This window comes from Anabrus simplex, chromosome 1 (genome assembly GCF_040414725.1).
Source record: "Anabrus simplex isolate iqAnaSimp1 chromosome 1, ASM4041472v1, whole genome shotgun sequence".
NCBI classification, from domain to species: domain Eukaryota; kingdom Metazoa; phylum Arthropoda; class Insecta; order Orthoptera; family Tettigoniidae; genus Anabrus; species Anabrus simplex.
The window spans coordinates 1,023,276,872-1,023,303,462 of record NC_090265.1 but is presented as its reverse complement, the minus strand read 5'-3'; the positions used below and the strand labels follow the sequence as shown (position 1 = coordinate 1,023,303,462).

The 26,591-nt window shown below is 40.4% G+C and overlaps 1 protein-coding gene across 3 annotated transcripts in view; it reads left to right on the top strand.

Annotated features, from left to right (window-relative positions):
* Positions 1-687: 687 nt before the first annotated feature.
* Positions 688-26,591, top strand: part of LOC137501271 (cholecystokinin receptor type A-like) — a 208,487-nt gene continuing 182,583 nt past the window's right edge. For 2 of the 3 annotated variants that reach the window (XM_068228205.1, XM_068228202.1), the window contains exon 1: positions 689-746. The gene's annotated coding sequence lies outside the window, so the exon portion shown is untranslated. Of the gene's footprint in view, positions 747-26,591 lie in introns of all 3 variants that reach the window. The other variant, XM_068228207.1, reaches the window with a different exon arrangement.

Genomic DNA, 26,591 nt, shown 5'->3' with positions numbered 1-26,591 from the left:
TCCAGTAATCGGGAGATAGTGGGTTCGAGCCCCACTGTCGGCAGCCCTGAAGATGGTTTTCTGTGGTTTCCCATTTTCACACCAGGCAAATGCCGGGGCTGTACCTTAATTAACGCCACGGCCGCTTCCTTCCAATTCCTAGGCCTTTCCTGACCCATCGTCGCCATAAGACATATCTGTGTCGGTGCGACGTAAAGCAAATAGAAAAAAAAAAGATGTCGTTCGGTCGGTCGCTTGCTTTCTTGGCTTACGCTGCGTGAACCGTCAACGATAGACGCCAAGTATACGAGTAAGAATTGTAGAGCATAGAAACCTCTACAAAAAAGTCCGCGATGGTATATACCTATTTCGAACCGGTTGCCCTCTTAAAGCGATTTTATGTTATAGTCCGCGGTAAAGAAAAATAACTCCTTAAGATTAAATAAATATTTCGATATTATCCTCGAACTCTTCATCGAAATAACTTGTTTGACCTCCTCCACTATTTCATAAGGATTACAATAACCTTGTCAGGACATTTGTTTCATGAATGGTTCAGAAGTTATGACAATTTTACACTGTAGTGGTAATTCGTTCCCTGTTGTCTGCTAGCAAGTTGCCTATACCTCGCCGCTTGGGGCGCTGTAGTCGCATCGGATGAAAAATATCATCAGAGCTTCGCGACTGTATATAGACTGTGGATATACTGTAGAGGTAGGGCCGATTGCAGAAACGGTGTTTAGACGATGTCTACGGTTAAACAACGCGTAAGTATGGCTGCCGCATTGCAGAGACGATATTTATCACTTAGACACCTTTAAAACCAATGTTCATTAGTGCTTAACCTCAAATGCGAGGAGTGAATAATAATCAGAGGTTACGTACCATGAAACATGAAATGTGTATTATCATGTTGAGACGATTTCGGGAAGAAAGGTTAGTCCGACGGCCTCTCTGTGGGTCGCCCGCTGCTAATTTGCAGCAATTCATTTGACATGTACGGGGAGGTACAAAATCTTAAAATAACGTTTCGCTTTTCAAGAGACCTGTTTCTTGAGACTGATAAAGGGACAGTTCAGTAACTGTCAACTTGAATACAATTATTGACAACCGATATACTTTATTATATACATGGGGTAATTTCCATAGAATTATAGGTCGCTTCGACTACAGACATGTCAGAATTACTTGTCCCAATCGTCAAAGGGCTATCACATACATCAACCGGGAGGGATTCACTTATATTCACTGCCAAGTAAACACGCATAATAGTGAAAACTAAAAAGTAGGTTGTATGTGGTTTTTCTGTATATAATCGTATAAGCTTTTGGCAACAATCAGATACGAAAAGGTAGGTGGTGGTGATGGTAGGACTGGAGAAGAAGAGCCGTGGCTATAAAAGCAGCCCTAGTTTTTGCCTGGTGTAAAAATAGGGAAACTACTGAAAACAGTTTTCAGGGCTGCCGATGATGCGTTACGAACCTACGATCTCCAGAATGCGAGCTACATCTATATGGCCCGTACAACACACTCGGTTACACATTATTATTGCTTCATCTTCCTTTCGTCGAAGCTACCGTATTTACGTGTAGATTACACTCACTGTAACAACGCTATAATCAAAGCTACACTTCCCCGTAAGCTGGCGTGTCGCTTTTTTGTTGATAATATTATGAGATTTATTTTCCACCGAAAGCGATACTCTTATCTGTGGGCAAGTCATGCTCATGCTTAGGCATATTTGAGTCATGTGTAGGAAGACAAACAGCTGACTGGCGTTCGGCACGCGCACCGACCAATTTCATTGGTTGCGACAAGCAGAGTTGCATGTAAGATATTTCTAAGATATTTCTATCTTCATTTTCAAACCAATATTGACACTTTAAACGATTTCTAGTTAAACATCGGCTGAACATTGTATATGCAATGGAAGATCGTGCTCGATTTAGACGTTATTTAGGTAGACGTTGTCTAAGGCTTAAAACTAGTCGTCCTTTCTGTAATCGGCCCATAGTTTTTTAAAAAAATTGTCAATCCTGTTCACCCCGAATTAATTGGATTTTCCAAAAACAAAAAGATATGTGCTTCTTTATTTTTAAAGTAGAATGCAAACACCAATGTTCATGTTTGTAACATCCTCAGTTTTTTTGCTAATGGCTTTACGTCGCACCGACACAGATAGGTTTTATGGCGACGATGGGATAGGTAAGGCCTAGGAGTAGGAAGAAAGCGGCCGTGTCGTTAATTAAGGTACAGCCCCAGCATTTGCCTGGTGTGCAAATGGGGAAACCACGGAAAACCATCTTCAGGGCTGCCGACGGTGGGATTCGATGCAAGCTCACAGCCACGCGCCTCTAACCGCACGGCCAACTCTTCAGCTTTTTAGATATTACCATCCTCATAAAAGGTATTCAACCAATTTTCAACTTTTTTAACCCCCCTTAAGAGAATTTTCCACAAAAACAAAAAAATACGTGTTTTTTTAAAGGAGATTCTAGATACCAATTTTTACATCTGTAAATAAAATGTTTGAGATATGGATATGCTCATTTAAACAATTCATCCCCCTTTTCACTCCGTTAGCGACTGAATATCCAAAAATCCTCCCTTAGTGAGCACTTACACTCTACTATAAATGTATCCCCAAAATTTCATTTCTATATGTCCAGTAGTTTTGGCTCGGCGATGATGAGTCAGTCAGTCAGTCAGTCAGTCAGTCAGTCAGTCAGTCAGTCAGTCAGTCAGTCAGTCAGTCAGTCAGTCAGTCAGTCAGTCAGTCAGTCAGGACATGTTATTTTTTATATATATATAAATTAATAGATAATTAAAGGCATTTATGAACTTGTATAATTAGCAAGTTGTCATTTCAGCAATATGTCTTGGTACGAATACATCTTAGTAACTTTCGGAAGCGAGCCGGCGCCAAAAAAAAAAAAAAAAAAAAAAAAAATGCGGGAGTTCCGGCACTACTTATATTCCAGATGAAAAAACGTTCAAATTAGCTACTGCGGCAGGGTTTGGCGGAATCGAAAGGTGAAATCTAACTCAGCTTGCTTAGAGTGACAGTGTTTTTCCCAAAGAATTTAGAATGTAAAAAGGAAAAGTGAGACGCTAAGTTTGAATCTCCCGTACTAAGTCTTCAGAAAAACTGCCCATACCGTCATTACTTGGCAGTACGCTATTCCGCAGAATTATAAGGAACTAGGCCATGATCGGAAATTGCATGAATTCGTCTCCTTCCATGAATATCAAAGAGGTTTCACCTATAGTCCAGGCACCCACCTAAACACGACACTATTACAATTTATTTTGAAGAATGCCAAAGACACCAAGTCCGATGTAACAATCGTCTTGCTCGATATACTTAAAGCTTTCCACAACATTGGTCACGAACATCTTAAGAAAACTTTGGAAAACTCCACAGTCCCTTCCAAATGAACTGTCCTAATCTTATCATTACAAGAGGGAAATGAGACACCAGTCGAGGTTAATCATTCTGCAACAAAGCTCATTAAATTACTGAAAGGCGTAATGCCCGCTCTACTTGATTTGATTACAGACCAAAATGCTCAACCAGCTTTCTGAAGAAACTGCGGCAAGCAAATAAAGAGATTCACTAGTAGCTGGTCTGAAACCTCTGACAGTCATCTCATTTGCTGAGCCTATGGGGAAGGACAAGTATTCTGCGATGGACATGATCGTTTTTACAAGGATTTAATGAGATTGGAATTGAAATCAACCCGTTAAAATCTAGATTATAAACACTGGGCGAGTTGGCCGTGCGGTCAGGGGCACGCGGCTGTGACCTTGTATCCGGGAGATAGTGGGTTCGAATCCCACTGTCGGCAGCCCTGAAGCTGGATTCCTTGGTTTCCCATTTTCACACCAGGCAAAATACTGGGGCTGTACCTTAATTTTGGCCACGGCCGCTTCCTTCCAACTCCTCGGCCTTTCCGATCCCATCGTCGCCATAAGACCTATCTGTGTCGGTGCGACGTAAAGCAACTAGCAAAAAAAAAAAAAAAAAAAAAAAAAGAGAAGAAAACATTGTTAACATACAGCTCTTTGAAAGACCATACGTCAACTTACCCAGGTGATGCCAAATATCAAATAAAGTATCTCGGTGTTAGCTTCCATAATGTAATCTCTTTTAATCGTCAAAAAATGTCCGCTTCCGTAGCGCAAGGGTTAATGTTGTTAGCTGCCATCCCCGGGGGCCCGGGTTCGATTCCCGGTACTGCAAGAAATTCAAGAAGAGTTGGAGGACTGGTATGTGGTTGAAATGGTACATGCAGTCCACCACTATTGTGGTGAGGACACGAATTCACCCTTTTACCTTAAAACATAATGCAGAAATTGCGTAGTTAGACTGAATTACTCACTTCTTTCCCTCTGTTGAATTTTGAGTTATTTAGTGAATTGTGGTTGTATAATTTGGAATAGGCCTTATTGTAATTCTAGACCAGGTCATACTACTACTACTACTTCTACTACTAAGTGTGCCTCTGCTTTAAGTTTGCACACTGCTCATTCAAAACAGCGCGTCAGAGTAGGGATCGAATAGCTGGAATACTATGATGAACTAGTGTGTTACATACCAGCAGTATCAGAAAATGTATAAATCAGAGAAATGGCTTGCTAAAGAAGAAAGTTTTCTAACTCCCCAGCTATTTCCCACCTATATATTATAGTCATACTATTTTACTCGGTACGCAGCAGTAGTTCCATCTAGAGATACTGAGTGGCAGCATAAAAGACAAAGAACATGACATAAAACAATGGTTAAAGTAATGTTATTGTTGATCAATGTTATGCGCTTTCGATATTGTAGGCCTTCATATTCAGTTTTCTGTCAACTCTGAAATACCATTCTTATCATAGTCGGTACGGTAAAACTGAATAAACCTTAAACGATCGGAAATTGTATTCCCTGTAACGTTTGCTATGTAGTACTTTTCGATAGGACCAATAACATAGGTATTTAAAAATTAATTTTTTTTTGCCTTCCCCTAAACTACAATTTCATCCAGGTTGAATAAGACAACTAATAATAGAGATATTTCAGAATTAAATTTTAGGCCTTACCATAAAATACCATTTTACTCAGCGTGAATAAAATGATTTACAGCCTAGATTGTAGTGGCCCATCCCCCGACTTTACATATCGATTTTCATTAAATTCCCTTCAGCCTTTTCTCGTGATACGTGCATATACATGTAGACAGACAGACAAACAGACAGACAGACAGACAGACAGACAGACAGACATTACGGAAAAGTAAAAAGTGCATTTCCTTGTTTCTGTTGGCATGACCATTCTTTCCAAATTTTGAGAAATGTACAGACAAAACTCTTATAATATATTGCCAGGTGGCTCTCGAACGCCGTATTTTCTACTTATAAATGTCCCGCATTCACAAATATTGAATGGGGTGTCTACCAACTGATTTTCACAGGTAACACCTGCCAGCGGGCAGGTTACGTCAGAATATGAAGAGATAAGGACCGGAGTGTCGCTCGCAGCATGTTACTCAGCGCTACCGGTCAAATGCACCCCTTGCATTAGTAAACATCGTTTTCGACCGCATAGTTCTAAGCTGGTGTATGGTACAGCCGCACTATATTTGCTGTTTGCATATCGGCAATGGCTAGTGTGTTCAGCAGCGACGAATACACAGACATTATTTTAATCTGGATAACCTGGTCGGAATGCAACAGAAGCTAAAAACAGATGTATGCCTTCTTCACACGTACTTCACCGAACAGTATTAGTTTTTGTTTCATACATGCAACACTTTTATCGAGTGGAATGTCTACACGTGTATAAATTAATAAGTTATTAGATTTTCTTCTCTGCATCTTTGGCGTGTGTACAAACAGTAGCGGCGATTACGGGGTGGCTGAGGAGGCACAGTCACCCTCCCCCCCGCCCCCCCCCCCACTTTGTGGAGTAAACATTACATTTATATTCCACTTTAGCCAGCTGGAACTAGAGATTATTTTAAAAAAGCTGTTTGTACAAGCCTTGTTGTCTTATCTGCTAATTCCATCGTTTAATTTCTTTAATTATTAATGTACCGGGTGGTACACCTCCACGCCGCTAATTCAAACTTTGCGCCAGTTGAAACTCCTCTACTGGAGGAAACCTGAACTTTATCTACTGTGTTAATTCTCAAGTTTCTCAGAAGATGTCCCTACTTGTAAATTTTGAAGTTTCTGAACTGTGTCGTTTTCGATGTATTTTTGTTTTGCCTGTGGTAAGAAGTGTGAACATTCTCTTCTAGAGGACACTACTGAAGAACTACAATTGTGCACCCTAGTGCGAAGTGAAAGAACTATGTTTTTGGAGAAATTTTGAATTCATAAGTTTGTTCTTTGTTAAATTTCTTTCAGTCATTGTTTAAGTTGGCAATATTAACCCTTTCTTTCCCCTTGTTTTGAATTTACCAATCCCGAATTTCTCGAATTAATTTTCCACCAATAATGTGTTTCTTCTTCGTCTTGTGTAGGGGTTTTCTTGGTTAGCCAATAAAATTCTTGTGGGAGAGTGTTCTCATTCTTGAAACGCCTCGAACTTTCCGCGAGAGTATATAAACTGCTGATTTTCGGGTCTCCGAGCCACTTCAGTAACAGCTAACAGTGTGTAAATTACGTAGCAGGGGGCGGGAATCGCCTCTTTCTTCGGGCAGCAGTTCAACCACAAGGTAATGGCCTTTTAATAACTTCCTTTCTTGCTAGCTCAGCAGTTTAACTCTCGGGGCAGGTCCGAAGCCTTTTCCATGTAACTTTCCTTTAAAATGTAAAGACACTCGGTATCAATTCTTTCTGTTTTAACTACAAATTGGGATAGAGAGTGCTTAACCCTCTCGAGCTCCCACTCATATTGCTTCGAGGTGAACTTATTTTCTCAACCGTTTCTTCTAGCGTAATGTAAATTGTCTTCTCATATGTCACCTCTTTAGTATGGGATTAGCCCTTGCATTAACGGCCTAGTGCCAAGTAGGTTTTAAACAAAATGTATTAGGAGTGCAGCTTCGCCTCCTCTCAAATTGGTATTGTCGAGGCTATGTAATATTTCTGTTTCTTCACTTAATAGGCCTCAGTAGGTTGGGTATCTTTTTACCCCTGTGTCTATGTCCTTGGAGGACAGCTGGAAAGTCGAGTTTGGTGTGGCCTTTGATAGGCTTAAACTTTGAGAGCGGATTGCTCTTTTGAAAATGATTTTGGGTGCCTCGAGGAGGCTTTATTTTGTAATTGGGAGCAAGTGCTCCTGAACATGATTGGGGTCTTCTGCCCTTTTGTCGAATCTTGTTTTTGGGTAAAGTTGGGCTAATTGCTCAAGAATTGTGAGTCCGGGGCTCGAAGCCCAAATCCTGTGAATACTGTAATTGTACATTTGTTGCCTTGCTACTCTGTACCTGCCATTCTTGTTATTTCTTGATTTTGCTAAGAAAATATAACCTTGTTAAATTTTATCTTAACTTTAATTTCGTATTTTGAGACCTGTTCACCCCCGCACCTTCTTTCACCTCTGCAAATCCACGATACTCCGTAACAATTAACATAATTATTGACGGAAATACGCACAAAATGCTGTTTGTCGCGGCTAACCAATTTGTATAGCACTACGGCAAGTGGTGGAGACTTTGCATGTGCTGTGAGGAAGGGTAGTAGGGGTACATTTTTTTTTGCCAAGGTCGTGGACACTGACTTATAATTCACCTGCTTGCCGCGCACATTCGTTAGTCTGGTAGTCTCTTTAATGTCTGTTAGTTTCTTAGTGTGTATTTAAATATAAATGATTTTTAATTGCATAATCATGTCGTACTTCTATTTAATTGTACCGGGCGAAGTGGCCGTGGGGTTAAGGGCGCGCAGCTGTGCACTCGGGAGATAGTGGTTTCGAATCCCACTGTCGGCAGCCCTGAAGATGGTTTTCCGTGGTTTTCCATTGTCACGCCAGGCAAGTACTGGGGCTGTACCATATTTAAGGCCACGGTCGCTTCCTTTCCATGCGTAGCCCTTTCCTGTCTCATCGACATTTTAAATCCTATCTATGTCGGTGCGACGTAAAGCCAATTGTAAAAGAAAATATTCAGTTGTAATTGTACTTCAACGGGAGATAATACCAACGTTCCTTTCACTGGACTAAATTATTTATTTGTGCTATGTTATTTATTAAGTAAATGTATTTAACCTGCCCCGTAGTATGTTCGTGAGACCTGGTGAAAATTTGATTATACAGCATTGAATCAAATTCTCAAAAGAAAACTATTATGAATAATCCACGGGGCAGGTTAATTACACTTATATATAAAATAACGTAATGAAAAAGAAAGAATTTAGTCCGGTGAAAGTAAAGTTGGTATTGTCTCGCGTTGAAATTACAATTACGATTAAATATATCTTTTTTTACAATTGACTTTACGTCGCACTGACACAGCGGGTAGGAAGCGGCCGTAGCCTTAATTAAGGTACAGCCCCAGCATTTGCCTGGTAAAAATGGGAAACCACGGAAATCCATCTTCAGGGTGGCCGACAGTGGGATTCGAAACCACTATCTCCCGAGTGCAAGCTCACAACTGCGAAACCGTAATTCCACGACCAGCTCGCTCGGTACAATTACATAGAAGTACGACATAATAATGCAATTAAAAGTCATTTAATATTTGAATTCACACTAATAAACTAACAGACATAAAGTGACTGCCAGACTGACGAATGCGCGCGGCAAGCGGGTGAATTATAACTCAGTGGCCACGACCTTGTTAAAAAAATATGTACCCCTACTACCCTTCCTCACAGCACATACAAAGTCTCCACTACTTGCCGTAGCGCTATACAAGTCGCTTAGCCGTGACAGACGGAGTTTTGTGCGCATTTCCGCAAATAATTATGTTAATTAGAGAAAATAAAGGAAAGATTTAGCGTATAAGACAACAAAACTTGCACAAAGAGCTTTTTAAAAATAATACCTAGTTCCAGTTGGCTAAAGTGGAATAAATATGTTATATTTACTCCACAAAGTGAGTGCGGGAGGTGACTGTCCCTCCTCGCCCCACCCCCTAATCAAAAAGCCGCTACTGTTGGTAGACACGCCAAAGATGCAGTCAAGGATGTCTAATAACTTCTTAATATATACACGTGTAGATATTCCACTCGATAAAAGAGTTGATTGTATGAAACAAAAACTAATACTGTTCGGCGAAACATGTGAGTAGAAGGCACATGTCTGTTTGGAGCTTCGATTCCATTCCGACCAGGTTGTCCAGTTTAAAATACTGTCTGTCTATTCATCGCTGCTGAACACACTAGGCATTGTCGATATGCAGGCAGCAAATATTGTGCGGCTATTACTATACACCAGCCAAGAAGTATGCGGTGAGGGGTGCATTAGACCGGTGTCGCTGAGTAACATGCTGCGAGCGACACTCCGATTCTTATCTCTTCATATTCTGACGTAACCTGCCCGCTGGCAGTAGTTCCCCAGTGAAAATCAGTTGGTAGACACCCCATTCATCATTTGTGCATGCGGGACATTTATATGTAGAAAGTACGGCGTTCGTGAGCCACCTGGTATATTTACGTTGATATTGAAGTTGTAATAATAATAATAATAATAATAATAATAATAATAATAATAATAATAATAATAATAATAATAATAATAATAATAATAATAATAATAATAACAATAATTTTAAGTCTTGACCAGCTTCATGACTGAATACACAGCGTCGGGTCCTTCGGTTTAGAGGGGCCCAAGTTCGATCCTCGCCTGGGTCAGAGATTTTAGCCGCGTTGGGTTAATTACTCAGACTCTGGGAATGGATGCTTGTGTTTGTCCCAATACAGAAGGGTGCATACACCCGTAAAAAAGGGGATTGCTCTTTCTTTCGTACCTTGTCCGATTGTCCAGAAAATCTTCGTCAGGACGCCAAAATGTCCTGTATTTTGTTAGGCATGCGAAAATATATTGACTTTTTTCAATTTTGCCAACCGCGAATTTAAAGCAATAATTATTATATTACATACACAGTTGTTAACCAAATAAGTCCTCAATTTATAAAATGCGAATGATATGTCTTTATATTTAGAGGTTGTCAGAATGTGTCTATTCAGAATTTGCCAACGCGACGTCGAGTATCGAGACACTACATTTATCTGTCGCAATCGATATATGTAAATGTTAATGATATCGGTATAGCTAACGTGTGAAGAAAAGTGTTCAAAAATACCAAATTACCGAGCTCGATAGCTGCAGTCGCTTAAGTGCGGCCAGTATCCAGTATTCGGGAGATCGTGGGTTCGAACTCCACTGTCGGCAGCTCTGAAGATGGTTTTCCGTGGTTTCCCATTTTCACACCAGGCAAATGCTGGGGCTGTACTTTAATTAAGGCCACGGCCACTTCCTTCACACTCCTAGCCCCTTCCTGCCTCATCGTCGTCATAAGACCTATCTGTGTCGGTGCGACGTAAAACAAAATAACAAAAAAAATTACCAAATTAGCAACAATAATAATAATAATAATAATAATAATAATAATTGTAATAATAATAGTAATAATAATCACGCCCGTCTTCTTTGCTGCATCTTCACAGAAGATTTTCGGAAACATTTCCTTGAAGACTCTCACTGTTGACTGACTTTCCATATACACATTGAAACCAAAACTACTTGTGAAATTGTCCTCCGTAGACTGTGTAAGCCCGGGTTTGATTCCCAGTAGCCTACTGACAGAAAATTATGATTAGCAGGAGAGCTGAAATGTTGTGAAAAGGGTACATTCAGTTTACCTCCACTGACAATGTGCCTGAGAAGAGTTGCCTCACCTCGGAATGGAGACATGAATTTACTTTTTATCCGAAAAATTTGGAAATAATGAAGAAGAATAATTGTAAGTGATTATTTTTCAAGTAACTAATGTTTCATATCTTTATTTGGTTTATATTATAATAACAGTCCAAAGACCTTAAGATGGCAGTAAGATTATGTTTCGTGTTCCCACGATTCCTTTAAGGGCCTGTGGCCAACTCCTTATATACAAAGTTAGGAATGTCCCGCATGTTTTGAAAAGACATCTATGAACCCTGAAATACAGTCCTCTTCATATACGCACAACGCAGCAAACTACCAACCACCACAGCAACACGGAATATTGAATACATCCAACGTCATAGAGCTGGAGTTAGGAAGGGCATCCGGCTGTAAAACAGGTTCAGGTTTTCTTGTGCTACATAGTTCGCAACCACGAGCCCACCAGGCTTTAGGGAAAGCAGTGCAGGAAGATTTTTTTTTGCTATTTGCTTTACGTCGCACCGACACAGATAGGTCTTATGGCGACGATGGGATGGGAAAGGCCTAGGATGTGGAAGGAAGCGGCCGTGGCCTTAATTAAGGTACAGCCCCGGCATTTGCCTGGAGTGAAAATGGGAAACCACGGAAAACCATCTTCAGGGCTGCCGACAGTGGGGCTCGAACCCACGATCTCCCGATTACTGGATACTGGCCGCACTTAAGCGACTGCAGCTATCGAGCTCGGTTGTGCAGGAAGAAGAAGAAGAAGAAGAAGAAGCATATGACTGATTTTGACGTCACACTAACTACTTTTGTGGTTTACGAGGAAATAAAGATGCCAGAATTTTGTTCCACAGAAGTTCCTTTAAGTGCCATCAACGCGAGGATGACGTACCTGAACACCTTGAAATACCGTACCATTGGACTGATCCGGAATAAAACCGGCCAATGTTGGCTCAGAAATCTAGGCATATGATTAAGTTAACAACAACAACAACAACAACAACAATAATAATAATTTCGTGTGGCTATTGTTAGCCTAGTTTAACCCTCGCAAGGTAGCCTCTCCCACGACGGTAAAAATGAAATGGCGTATGGCTTTTAGTGCCGGGAGTGTCCGAGGACAAGTTTGGCTCGCCAGTTGCAGGTCTTTTTTATTTGACACCCGTAGGTGACCTGCTCGTCTTGATGATGATGATGAAATGATGATGAAGACGGCACGTACACCCAGCCCCCGTGCCAGTGAAATTAACCAATTGTGGTTAAAATTCCCGACCCTGCCGGGAATCGAACCCGGGACCCCTGTGACCAAGGGCCAACACGCTAACCATTTAGCCATGGAGCCGGACCCCACGATGGTAAGTGTTGTGTGTGGTGTATGAGAAGTTCGGGACTGCACAAAGGTCAAGTCCTCGAACCAAGGGAGTTAACCATTTTAAGATTTTAAATTCCCGCCCGGCCGGGAATCGAACCCGCTGCCCTCTGAACCAAAAGCCAATGCGCAGACAGTTCCGCCAAGGAGATGGGCGTGATGATGATGATGACGATGCAAACGGGGAGTGGGGGAGGGATGATAGCCGAGTGATATTGGCAATGGCTTGTCACCAAGGTGCATGCATATGCAATTTCTGAAACGATAAGCTTCGTTTCCATAGTTCGGATTCCACGTAAAACTGCAAATCACGAGGATATGATCACGATATCAGCAGTCACTTAAAATAACAAGCTTGCTAGCCAGCTGTATTAAGGGGCGAAATATCGAGGTCATCCGCCCCCTTCACCAAAGTCTTAAAGTAAGTTGTACAGCCTTGCATTCGATTGTCAAACCTTAACAGGAATAAAATGAGCTGTGTAATAGGTTTAAGTCGTGCTATAGCCATTTAACAGACTGCTTCTCAGAATGTCTCTGGATATGCATTTAAAACGTTACGTGCCGTCTGAGGTTTCACTCGTGTATTGTAACTAGTTGTGTGAGTCAACGTTCGATATTAATACACCATACACGCGTGTTGAAAGCAAGCAACGGCATTCGCTATTTTGTTGCTTGGTCAAGGACGAAGTTCAGCGCGTGTGATGTAATAATCCGCGGCATGTCATGCGCAAACAAGCAATTTCCTGTCGCCTTCTCATCTAAAATAATAATCTTCTTCTTTCTTTTTTCTTTTTTTTCAAACGTTATTGGGGTTGGCACGTGATGTTGATCTGGCGGTCGGATGCCCTTCTTGGCGCCAACCCTATGGCAAGCCGGGCACTTGAGATTTATAATCGCGTGATTGTTTAGCCGCAAAAATGAAACACATTGCTACAAATACGAATGCACGTACATGCGACCAGGGGCGTAACGAATGTAATACGAGCTCGCCTGCCAAAATAAAAATTTGAGCCCTCTCAAATAATATGTAAAACCTAGGAATAACTTATGTAAATTTAATTTCACCAGGTAGATACTATGCGATATATTGTCAAAATATATAAACAAAGGGATTATTCACTATTGTAAGATTATTAAATAATATTTAATATGTTTTGTTTGGCTGCCCTCAGTGGTGTAACGGCTAAACTGCTGAACCATTTACCACTCAGTTGTTCGTACTTAAAATTGGCTTTTTACAGCGGTCTGACGGGGGTGGTGTGTAAAAATTTTCGAAAATCGTTTCTAATCCGTAGTTTTCAGAGTCCTTGAGATGAATAGTGACAATCCGGAATTTTTAAAGTCCAAGTTCATTCCCCTTTAGCATAGGAGTTGAGAAAGGGTAAAAAAGAAATTGTCCAAAGTAACCGATACCAAAGTCTCAGTTATAACAATTTATTCGATTAAAATACAGAAAAATATACGAACAAAGTTAAATCAAAAACTGTTCAAATAAAGTTTGAAAAATATCAAACAACACAACTGAGAAGCCTTCGCGCAGAGAGAGCTCATTCGAAACTGAACTGACTGAGTGTTATTACATCTACTTATCAGCATTATGCATTGTTGTCGAATAAATCTATATACTGTATATAAAAATGAATGTAAATGACACATCTCCTGCTAGAGTAAATTCATCCATTTATTACTTGCTGTCATAAGACGAGCACTGTAGAGGTAAGCCATCGCAAGCCCCCTTACAGGATGGGGGGTGGGAGGTCAGTGGGGTAACGTATAAAAATAATTGAAAATAGTGTCCATTCCGTTGTTTTTAGGGTCGCTCAGATAAATAGTGATACTCTGGAATGTTTATGAGTCGAAGTTCAGCCCCCTTGGTGGTGGGGGGCAAGTGAATTATAAAAATTGTCGAAAATAGTGTCGAATCCACAGTTTTCGGGGTCCCTGAGATGAATAGTGACACTCCACAATTTTTGCAAGTCCAAGTTCAGCCCCCTTTGTTGGTGAGGGGCAAGGGTGGAGTGAATTATAAAAAATAATCGAAAATAGTGTCGAAGCCATAGCTTTCGGGGTCGTTGAGATGGATAGTGACACTCCGGATTTTTCAAAGTCAAAGTTCATCCCCCTTTGCGATAGGGGAGAGAAAGGGTGAACAAATAAAATCACAAAAACGATCGAGATTATGGGTGTATGTGTGTATTTTCTAGCAAAGCTGTAAAATAAATCTGGTTCAAATATTACTTACCAATCTGTGAAAAATGCTGTGGGGGGAAAGACACCCCTAAAACCCTAGGAGAAGTGGTGAAATACAAATATAAATAAACTCGGCCAGTAATATTATTGTCCGGCCCCGCGGTATAGGGGACAACGTGTCCGCCTGTCATCCGGCGGCCCCGGGTTCCATTCCCGGCCGGGTCAGGGGTTTCTAATTTTAAATAATTATATTCCTGGCTTGGGGACTGGTTGTTTGTGTCGTCCTTAACGTTCCCTTCCTCACATTCAACACTTTACACTTCCGCCATTTACATAATACACGCAGGTTCCTCACATATGGTGCAAGTAGGGGCAAAAGATATTCATAGGTCGACGCCCCGAACAAATAGCATTTCTATAAAAAAAAAGTAATATTCTCGAATCCATATTTTTCAAGACTAAAATTTGAACCAAACTTGGTACACTTATGACTTACTATAAGGAGGCTAACCGCGTTGGTTTAAGACACCCCTGGCACACTTAAGCGGGCTGAGTGGGGGGATATAAAATAATCGAAAATAGTTCCTAATCCGTAGTTTTCAGAGTCCCTGAGATGAATAGTGACACTCCGGAAATTTTAAAATCCAAGTTCATCCCCCTTTAGCATAGGAGTGGAGAAAGGGTAAAAAAGAAATTGTCCAAAATAACCGAGATAAAGGATATATGTTCCATCGCAGCTCTCAACCAAAATTGATACAAGTATGACTTACTATCTGGAAAACGTACTGTTTGGGGTAAGACACTCCTAGAACCATTCGGTAAGGGGGTGAAATATACATAACTAAAAACGACCAATAATAGTTTCGAATCAATAGTTTTTGGGACTACTGGATCGATTTCAACCACACTTGGTAAACTTATAACTTACTATCAGGAGATAAACCGCGTGGGGTGACAACCTTAGCACCTGTAGGGGTAAGGGTTGGAGGTGACGAGAAATAAATCGAAAACAGTATCGAATTCATAGTTTTCGTGGTGGCTGAAATGAATAGTGTCACTCCGGATGTTGTTTAAGTCCACACTGAGCCCCAGTCGGAAGGAGGGGGGAGGGAGGTGAGAAGGGGTGAAGAAAAGAAAATGTCCAAATGATCGAGATTATGGATGTTTGTATGTATGTTCCAGCATAGTTGTCATCTAAACTTGGTACAAATATTACCTACTACCTAGAAAAGATACTGTGGGAGCAGGATACACCTAAATGCCCTAGGAAAGGGGGCAAAATATAACAATAACTAAAAACGACCGGTATTAGGGTTGAATCCATACTTTCCGGGACTACGGGAGTGATTTCTACCAAACGTGGTACACTCATGGCTTACTATCGGGAGAAAAACTGCGTGGAGGTACAACTTCACTAGCAACCATGGGGTTGGAGCTGGGAGGGTGTGAGATATAAGAATAATTGAAAATAGTGTCGAATCCTTTCTTTTCGGTGTAGCTGAAATAAATAGTGACACTCCGGATTTTTAGGAGTCCAAGTTCAACGTCCTTTGGCATAGCGGGTGATAAAAGACGAAAAATAAAATTTCCAAAATGACCGAGATAATGGACGTAAGTGTGTATGTTCTTCCAAAGCCCTCAACCAAAATTGATACAAATATAACTTACTATCTGGAAGTTATACTTTGGGGTAAAGAGACCCCTAGCCCACTAGAGTATGGGTGAAGTGTAAATAGGCCTATAACCGAAAACGACCGATATTTGTATCGAATCCATAGTTTTAGGAGTCGCTGACATGAACTGTGACACTCTGGATACCTTTTAAGACCATGTTCAGTCCCAATCGGCAGTGGCGTGAGAACGGCTGAAGAAAAGAAAATATTGAAAGTGACACATTTTCAGGATGTATGCGTGTATGTTCTAGCATACAACTCAATCAAACTTGGTACACATATGACTTACTATCTAGAAGAAATTACTATGGGGGTAAGATACCCCTAGCACCCATAGAGGTGGGGGTGAATTATAAAAAACACAGAGAGAGTGGTGTAATATAAAACTAATAGACAACGACAAATATTAATGTACAGTCCATAGTTTTTGGGGTCGCTGAGGTGAATAATGACACCCCGGATGTCGTTTAAGTCCATATTAATTTCCCATCGGCATGGAGATGAGAAGGAGTGGAAAATAATATGTCTAAAATGACCGAAATTACGGATGTATGTTTCTTCCAGCATAGCCCTCATACAAAATTGGTACACATATGACTTAATATCTGAAAAAAAAAGACTGTTGGTGTAAAACTCCTAGGGGTGGGGGTGAAATGTAAAAATAAACAAAAATGACTGATATTAATATCGAATACGTTGTTTACGAGGTCGTTGATTTGAACTGTGACACTGTGGATGGTCAAGTTATACTTTAGCTGCAATCAGTACGGAGGTTGAGAAGGGGTGAAAATGAATGTAAAAATAACCGAGATTATGGATGTATGTGGGTACGTTCCAAAATAGCTCTCAACGAAACTACGTACACATGATTTACCATCTGGAAAAAAAAAATAACACTATCGAGATAAAACAACCCAAACCCTGCTGGAGGTAAATGAAATGACGTATAGCTTTCAGTGCCGGGAGCGTCCGAGGATATGTTCTGCTCGCCAGGTGCATGTCTTCCAATGTGACTCCCGTAGGCAACCTGCGCGTTGTGATGAGGATGAAATGATGATGAAGACTACACATACACCCAGCCTCGTGCCAGAGAAATTAACCAACGATGGTTAAAAGTCCCGACCCCGCCGACAATCGAACCCGGGACCCCTGTGACCAAAGGGCAGCACGCTAACCATTTAGCCATGGAGCCGGACCGACTGGAGGTAGGGAATGGGAGGGGATGACATGCAAAAATAATGGAAAATAACTTATATTAATGTCGAATCCATTGTTCATGTGCCGCTGAGACGAATTGTGGCACTCTGGATACCGTTTAAATCCACGTTCAGCCTCCATTGAGACGGGAGGGGGGGATCATCTGAGAGGGGCTTGAAAGTAAATAATCAAAAACGACCAAGATTATATTGAAACCACTGATTTTTGGGTTGCAAGGCTGATTGGTGACAGTCTCCATGACAGCTGAAATCGTGTACGTCATATCTATAACGCGACGAGTAATTACATATAGTTATCACTTATTATTTCTTGAAAGGATCAAATCTATCCCGTAAATTCGAGCTTTCACAAGGGCAAAGTTTTACTCCAAATTTAAATCATCTAAAACTGAAATCAAACACATTTAAATAACTTTAAAACTAAATATATATATTAAAAATTCTCAATCAATGCCTCGAAAACGAATTGTATAAAAATTCCCTTCACGCCTAACTAACTGTATTACAATTCTTAAAGGTAAACATTCAAAATCTATCCGGGCAACGCCGGGTACTACAGATAGTGTGTGATAAAAGTTACATGTTTAGCAAAATTTGTGCCTCCGAAAACCGTAAAAGTTGTTAGTGGGACGTAAAGATAATAACATTATTATTAACATTTGTGCATAATACGATTTCAGATGCACTACATATGAAGAAAGTATAATTTTTTAACTGAAATATGATGTTTTGGTATCAGTTCTTTTCTTCGTTTCGTAATCTGTTTACCCTCCAGGGTTGGTTTTCCCTCGGACTCAGTGAGAGATCCCACCTCTACCGCCTCAAGGGCAATGTCCTGGAGCGTGATATTTTGTGGGTCGGGGATATAACTGGGGAGGAGGACCAGTACCTCGCCCAGGTGGCTTCACTTGCTACGCTGAACAGAGGCCTTGCTGGGGGATGGGAGTACTGGAAGGGATAGAGAAGAAAGAGGGAAGGGAGCGATCGTGGCCTTTAGTCGGCACTTGACTGTAGGAGAGGTGGGAAACAGTGGAAAACCACTTCGAGTATGGCTGAAGTGGGAAGCGAACCCACGTCTACTCAGTTGACCATCAATTCTCATTGCTGTATTATTTTAAAATAATTCGGCGCAGGTTTTCTGTGTGGAGCGTGTCGCAGTTTTGTGAGAGACGGCAAGAGCAAGCTTTAGTTTACAGCCGTGCTGTGTTACAATCGATATAGTTTTAATAACTGCTGGTAGATACAACCAAATGGCAATTCCTATATGCACGAATTCCGATTCTACAAAACTGCCCTGACCATTTCCGTGCAGAGTAATAATCATGTTATTGGCTTTACGTCCCACTAACTACTTTTTTCAGTTTTCGGAGACGCCAAGATGCCGAAATTTAGTCCCGCAGGAGTTGTTTTCGTGCCAGCAAATCTACCGACACGAGACTGACGTATTTGAGCACCTTCAAATACCGCCGGACTGAGTTTGGATCGAACCTGCCAAGTTGGGGTCAGAAGGCCAGCGACTAAACCGTCTGAGCCACTCAGCCCGGATAAGGCTGGATATACAGTATATATATTGTTTTTACGAGGAAAGTACGGGGGCCTCCTAAAGGCCCGGGCCGGCCTGCAATGCAGCCCCTGCAGGTCCTAACGTTACGCCCCTGCAGGCTCTAACGTTACGCCCCTGCATGGGACTGTACAATCGCAACGATTAAAAAGATGCAACCAGACCTATTTTCTTGGCGACACGACTGTCGCTGTCTTGGAATAAGCAACATAGAAAGGAATGAATTTGCGCGCACAAGCGACCATTCAGTCGCAGTTCACACAATTATCTTCACTGTCTGACTGCATGAATTTTAGAATAATCCCAGAAATTTCCAACAACGAATCAAAATGTGATGACTGACTACCTTGTATGCTCGATACCAACAGATTGATGTTGGAGATTGGAAATCACAAGGTATTTAAAATAAAGAATTCAAAGAATATATCGATCGCAATGTAAAATAAAAACTTAGGGGAGAAGTATGTTCACTTGTCTGTCGAAATTGGATTGAATCTTCCGGAGAAGAGAAAAAGTATGTGTTTGATATCCTATTTGAGCACAGTTTAATCATTTTACCTTTACTACGGCGGTGACGGTTTTGCATTGCTAGATTCTTGTAGTGTTTCAAAGATGATGGGTAAATGATATTAGGATCAAGTTTTTTTATTTGTTGTAATTACCAGTTCACATCCATACCTTTTTAGATACAAGAAGATAAAACCAATAGTTAGGATATTTTACAAGTTGCTTTTCGTCGCATCGGCACAGATAAATCTTACGGCGATGATGCGATAGGAAAGGACTAGGAATCGGAATGAAGCTGCCGTGGACTTAATGTGCCTGGTGTTAAAATGGAAAACCGCGGAAAACCATCCTCAGGGCTGCCGACAGTGGGATTCGAACCCACTACCTCCCGAGTGTAAGCTTACAGCTGCGCGCCCCTAACCGCACGGCCAATTCGCTCGATTTAATTAGGGTAACCGATGGGTTAATTATTATAGCGTATTAAACTTTAAAAGCAATAGAAGGATCCAACAATAATAATTGTGATTCGCGGAGGTATTTCTAATATCTTGGACACTCCAAGTAATTAGTAATTCCAACACTAACAAATTCATGAAGTTAATTATGTGCAACATGAGATACTCAAATAATTGAAGTAAGAGATCAACAGTCATGCATTAATATTATTTGAGAAACATATTCTCCAGAATAAAGTTTCTAAATTAAACATGAAGAAGTCAACAGTTATTTCATTATTGATTGATTTAAGCAACATTTTAGGTAAGTAAAATTCGACAAATTAGTACATTATCCACTGTGCAACTGCAAAAAATCAACGATTCATCAATCGTAGTGGGCGTAAAGGAATAAAATACAACGACAGCGATTTTTCTGTAGCAGCGACCAGAAATCGCAAGTGCGCGCCTAGCCTGTGTGATTTGCGTGTTTCTGTTATGGATGGGTGTGTGGTGAGCTGTATGTCGATGAAGTGATGTATATTACGACAAACACAAATACCCAGTCCCTGAGTCAGAGAAATTAACCATAAGCAGTTAAAATTCTGGACGCAACAGGGAATCGAACCTGGGACCCTCTGAACTGAAGGTCATTACGCTGACCATACGTCCAATAATATTAATAATATTATTTGTTTAGTTCCCCCTATTTAAAAGGAGGGCCATCTTCGCACAAGTCATGAACGGCTTGGAGTAGTGGACGGTAAAGGCTTCCTATCATTTGTCTGATTCGGATCATCCATTCATATATACTGTTTCTTAGACGCCTGCAGTTCCCCAGTCATTTGAGTTTCGCTATGAGCATCAAGAAGGTACGAGGACAATCTCCTTAAGTTGTAGGACTCTTATCTTCGGAAACCGTGACTTTCCCTTGGTTAACTGTAAGTGGGTTGTTCAAGAGCTGGAAAGGCAAACATACATCTTCACTCCAAATGGAGAAACACTTAACATAGTTCATGCGGAAGCTCTATAAGGAAAAATAAGTTTGTTTGTTAATATAATATGGCCTTTTATATTGTTTTAATGTTAGTTGTACTATCCACCAATCCGATATCTTAAGCATTGAAAATAATATAATTAAAATAATTTAATTAATGCAATTTATGTAAAGACGATGTGTGTTAATAAAAATAATGCTTTTTATTTTGCTTTTCAATAAATGGTTTTAAAATAACTGACGGCTGAATAAGAAAAAGCAGGCGAAGCCGCGGGAGAATGCTAGTAGTATATATGGATCATTTACTGAAAGGTATCAAATGGCAAAAAAGTGTTCGGCAGGGTAGGCTAGGCCGACTGCTTGGTCTGAATGCAGACTGTGTTGTTAGCCCGCAGTCCAATATCGTGGAGCTTGAAAAAAGATTTAACGAATATGATATATTAAGTAGGATATTCAAATGGTGTCAGTTTGAAATAAACCCAAGAGGACCGAATGTCAGAGAAGGAACACAAAACTGGAACAGATGGATCACTTCAATTTTATTCTTCTAGGACGGTAGTATACCAAAGGACGCCATACATAATACGTGTATCCATACAAGTTGCAAGTATCAGTACCATGATACAAATCACAACGTGCATTTAACTTTCTCGGTGTCGATGTATCAGTATCAACTTGCATCGTTGTCTGCACCACTGTCATGAAATGTTGGTACCTCGAGATTGCCACTAATTTATATTTCTGTATGTTTCTCTTTGCTGGCAAGATGTAGTGTTTACAGTGCACTATGTCTTCTGGTATGGGCTAGAATAAAATTGTTACTTTCATTGACCTGTCTCAGTCTTATACTTGGCTTTGACAATATGAAAGTGGCTGAGGTATGAGTGACACTAGTAATGCCATTCCTTATGCAGCCAGTCCCTGCTATGAATGGTGTGAAGATGTCGCTCATAGGGTCGCTTTGTTGTACTGGAAGTAAAATTTCATTTAAACAGACAACTCTGGAAAATGAAAATAATATAAGTTGTTAAAAAATATGAGGTATGTAGATCGTGGGTTCTTACCAAATAAAACAGAAGATAAATTTAATATGTAGATTAATTGAAAAGCTGAGCATCTTCTGATGAAATATATGAATCAAACTAGTAGACCTAGTATTAATATATTTTGATCTTGATTGTTTTGTCCATATTCCTTTTCGGTGCTTCTTTTTTCTTGAAATATTATGTTAAGTGCTATAAACACTGATTGGAGAGACAATGGGTCGGTAGTGGCTAGTCTCCATCAGACTGGGAGGGCTGAAATCGTGACTGACAATAGTGTTGGAGCTACATACGTTGACTAACGTTTCGCAGTGGCATTAAAGGTTGTGTCATAATTCTATACTCCGACTTGTAGATGTGATAGAAGAGACCTAACAAACTTTTCTTGGTAAATACACCCCTGACTGCGGGAAAAGAATACATTCACGCTATCTGCTGCCTTTCGTAAGAGGCGACTAAAAGGACGACCAGGGGTTCTCAACTTGGGAGCTTGGATTGGCGGCCACGATTCTCCTAGCTGTCTAGCATTGTTTCTGCTTACCTGTGTAGGATCCTCACTTTTATCTATCCTATCTATCCCTTGGTCAACTCTTGTACTTTTCCAACCCCGACGGCATTAGGATTGAGAGGTCATTGGAACATTTCATTTTCAAGCCCTTCGTGGCGCTTCCGTTCCTTTTGCCGAAACCTTAAGTTCACGAATTGTCGGACCTCTTCGATTATCCTTCTGATTAGTGTTCATAGAGTATGGTTGCCAAGTTGTACTTCCTCTTAAAACAATAATGACCACCACAACGTTTTTGGTAAATAAAAAATGGTCTGAAGCGAATTATTGACTAATAAAATCAGAAGCTTTGCTGTAAGGGTAGGGTATAGATTAATTGTGATTCTCATCCATATCAATAAGTTATTACATACGTATTTTGTTATGCCATTACGTCAGAATGCAATGTCTGTGCGATGTGAGTCCTCTATTTCGCGACCGACTTTGCTGTACGGGAATGAAAACTAGGTAGGCATCATCATCATCATCATCATCATCATCATCATCATCATTAACATCATCATCATTACATTCGCCACCTTCTCCACCCAGCTTATTTTTTCAAACGCCGCCAGCGCTACATCTCAAGGGCTGCTAGTCTCTTTACATCACCTTTATCCAATATCGAGGTTTCGCTACAACATATCGCAGCTAACCACACGTAGGTCTTTACAATCTTTTTCCTTAAATTGAGTGGCATGTTTCGTTGATATTTCAGAGACGGTTTGTCACAAAAATGCCCGTTTAACGGTAGACTCACGATATCTCATTCATGAGTTGGATGTAACCGATATTGAAGTAGCGAGAATTGATGCTGGCGCAGATGAGTACTATGGCAGGTTGTTACTAACAATTACGAGATAAGGCTCCAGTTAGGAATGAACTCGGTGGATGACGTTGTGCGTATGAACCGGCGTCGGTAGTTGGATCGTGTCAGGCCAACGGAGGAGGATGGATTACCTAGGAGAATAATGGACTCGATCAAGGAGGGTAGGAGCAGTAGAGGGAAACCAAGGTGACCGTGGTTAGACTCAGATTTTAATGATTTCAGGATATGAGGTGTAGAACTAAACAAGTTGCAAACAGCGGATTGTACAGGTACCTAGATAATTCCCAGGGGCTTGCAGACTGAACGCTGAAAGACAAAACAGCCCTCATTGAAAATGTATGTATGTATGTATGTATGTATGTATGTATGTATGTATGTATGTATGTATGTATGCATGTATGTATGTATGTATGTATGTAAACCATGTATGGATGATGCAGGCCAGTGGTATTCAAAGTGTGGTACGCATACCACTAGGGGTACGCGGGCTCGTCTCAAGGGGCACGCAAATTTATCGTTGCTTCTGACTGTTTTTGGTGAGCATTTCAGAAAGGAATTAAGCCAGCTCATTTTCAATACAATCTTGTTTAGATTGTTTGGCCTATCACTGTACAGAGTCCCCTTTCCGAACTAATTATTCCAAAATGCGTCAGTTTGACTAGATATGAACATGTTTACTTATGCTAAATTGCTCTTTTTTTTAAATTCTTGTTTCGAAATCTACTCAGTCACTTCAGTTTTTCTTCTGTAGTAGTGTAGTCTATATAATACAACAGTAACTGTTGCATTAATAATTATACTGATATATACAACGTTGCCAGGTAATGAAAACCTCGTAACTCCACTCACGAGAAAGCCACGTTTTTCCATCTGCCTTATGAAGGCTTGCCGTGTTGCCTGAGAACGGAACAGAAGACTCCAATGGTCGAATAACTGGGCTATTATTAAGCAATGAAAATGCCATGAGCTGTGGACCTTTTTCACTCACCCCCGTCTAAAATCAGACGTGCCCTAATGATCTCATGAATGTAAGGCCCTATCTGTAAGATATGTAAATATGTAAATGTTACTAGATGTAGTTTAATATTGTCAATTATTTAAGGAGATTTAGTATTATTTATTTATTTATTTATTTATTTATTTATTTATTTATTTATTTATTTATTTATTTAAGGTGTTGTAAACATGCATATATAAAGGTCTCTAGATTGAGTTTGAACTTGGTTACTATTTTAGGAAATCAGTGTTATTTATTTAAGGTGTATTATTAGTACATATGTTTTATTGAATCCTTTTTAATTGGGAAACAACCTGTTTATGACAAATAAACCTGTTCTATTCTATTCTATTCTAAGTTCTCCGGTTATTGCTGACCACTCAGCTTTGGACTTTTTCTGTAAACTTTACTATGAAGTTAGTAATTACGAGGTTGTCCTTGCCCAGTGACGATATATATCCCCTATGGTACTACAGCCCTTGAAGGGCCTTGGCCTACCAAGCGACCGCTGTTCAGCACGAGGGCCTGCAGATTACGAGGTGTCGTGTGGTCAACACGACGAATCCTCTCGGCCGTTATTCTTGGCTTTCTAGACCGGGGCCGCTGACGATATATAGAATACATTATTATTATTATTATTATTATTATTATTATTATTATTATTATTATTTATATTATTATTATTATTATTATTATTATTATTATTATTATTATTATTATTATTATTGGGGAATATTATTAGCTGCTTCCCTGTCATTTCGAGGACCGTGGTTTAATTCTTGGTGTTGGTGGGGTGGGAGTGGTGTCAGGAAGAGCATAACACTTTCATGCCTCAGTTCGTGCAGGGACCCTGCGCAAGCGGGATTAAGCTGCGAAAGGTTATGATGATGATAATGATGATGATGGTAATTAAAATATTATTTTGCATCCAGCAACAATCGTTTGGTATTTCTGGTATAATCACATTATACTCGTACTTCGGGGTATGAAGAAGAAATAATTGGATTTGGGGGGTACGCCAACCAAAAAGTTTGAATACCACTGAACCGCAAGGCCATGAGACACTTCAAGTCTGGAAACATGGAACGATATACTTTTCTAACGTTGTCCAAAGGTCCACAGCAGTGAGAAGCAATGACAACTCATCGTTCAAGTGAAACAACTGTTTTAACGTAATAATCATTCTAGGACAACTTACGTGAGTGGGGCTTCAGTTTACTGCCCGACCTTCAAGAAAGAACTTATGTAGGAAACTTAAGGTTGCATCAACTGTGCATGCAATCTGCATAAGATAACCTGCAAGTTTAACTTCTTCTCGTGCTAAAACATGAATAACCATGCGTTGCACAACAAGTACACGAACCTCCTGTTCACTCATCATAACAACAATAAGATAAGCTTCTGTAGAAGCAGGCGCGCAGTGCAAAGCGTGCCTAAGCACTCCTGCCAACTGTGGACTCTGGACACATTAATGAGTGTTTATGTATTCCGTTCCAGTTTCATAAGTCTCTTTCATATTTCATCACCTTCGTAACTGGGGTACGCTTTTCAAGTGGATCGTGCTACATCGTGAAATAAACTCTAGGAAAGCGAAATTCACGAGGGAACATCGTGGTCAACAGGCACATGTACTTTTTCTGTACTAAGTGTTTCTAATAAATTATCTGATGTCTTTCAATTTGCTTTACGTCGCACCTTCATCAGTAGCACGTCACTAGTCGTTCGCTAGTTCTAGAAATTCCCTCTGCGGATCACTGGCATGATACAGGTCTCCACATCCCAAGATCGCAGGTTCAGACCCAGCAGAGGTTGTCTGACTATTGAAGTCCACCACATGTCATTTGTTGTTGGCATGTAAAGATCTCTGGTAACATACTCGGTGTTTTAAAACTTAGTTTTAAAATTCAGCGATGTTTAACTGAATTCAGGATTCTCTGCATTAGGAAGAGTAAACAGGAACGTGGAAACTCTCAAGCAGACAGCCTAAACGGCGTCAAATCAAAATGTAGCTGAGAACACGCGATTATTATTAATTAAGGAAACCGAAGAGATTTCAATGTTTGTCTCCTACACAATACCATGTTCAGGTCATGCCTTAACCATTCCCAGGATATTATTTTTACAATTTGCTTTACGTCGCACCGACACGATTAGGTCTTATGACGATGATGAGAGAGGAAATGCTTAGAATTTGGAAGGAAGCGGCGGTGGCCTTATTTAAGGTACAGCCCGAGCATTTGCCTGGTGGAAAAATAGGAAACCACAGAAAATCATGGGGTTCGAACGCACTATCTTCCGGATGCAAGCTCACAGATGCGCGCCTCTAACAACGCGACCAACTCGCCAGCTACCAGTGTATTACGTAGGTATATCAACAATCTGTTGTTCATTTCAACATCTAAACAGCTTGAAGAAAAATCTTGCACAGACGAGCAGCTTTAACAAGTCAA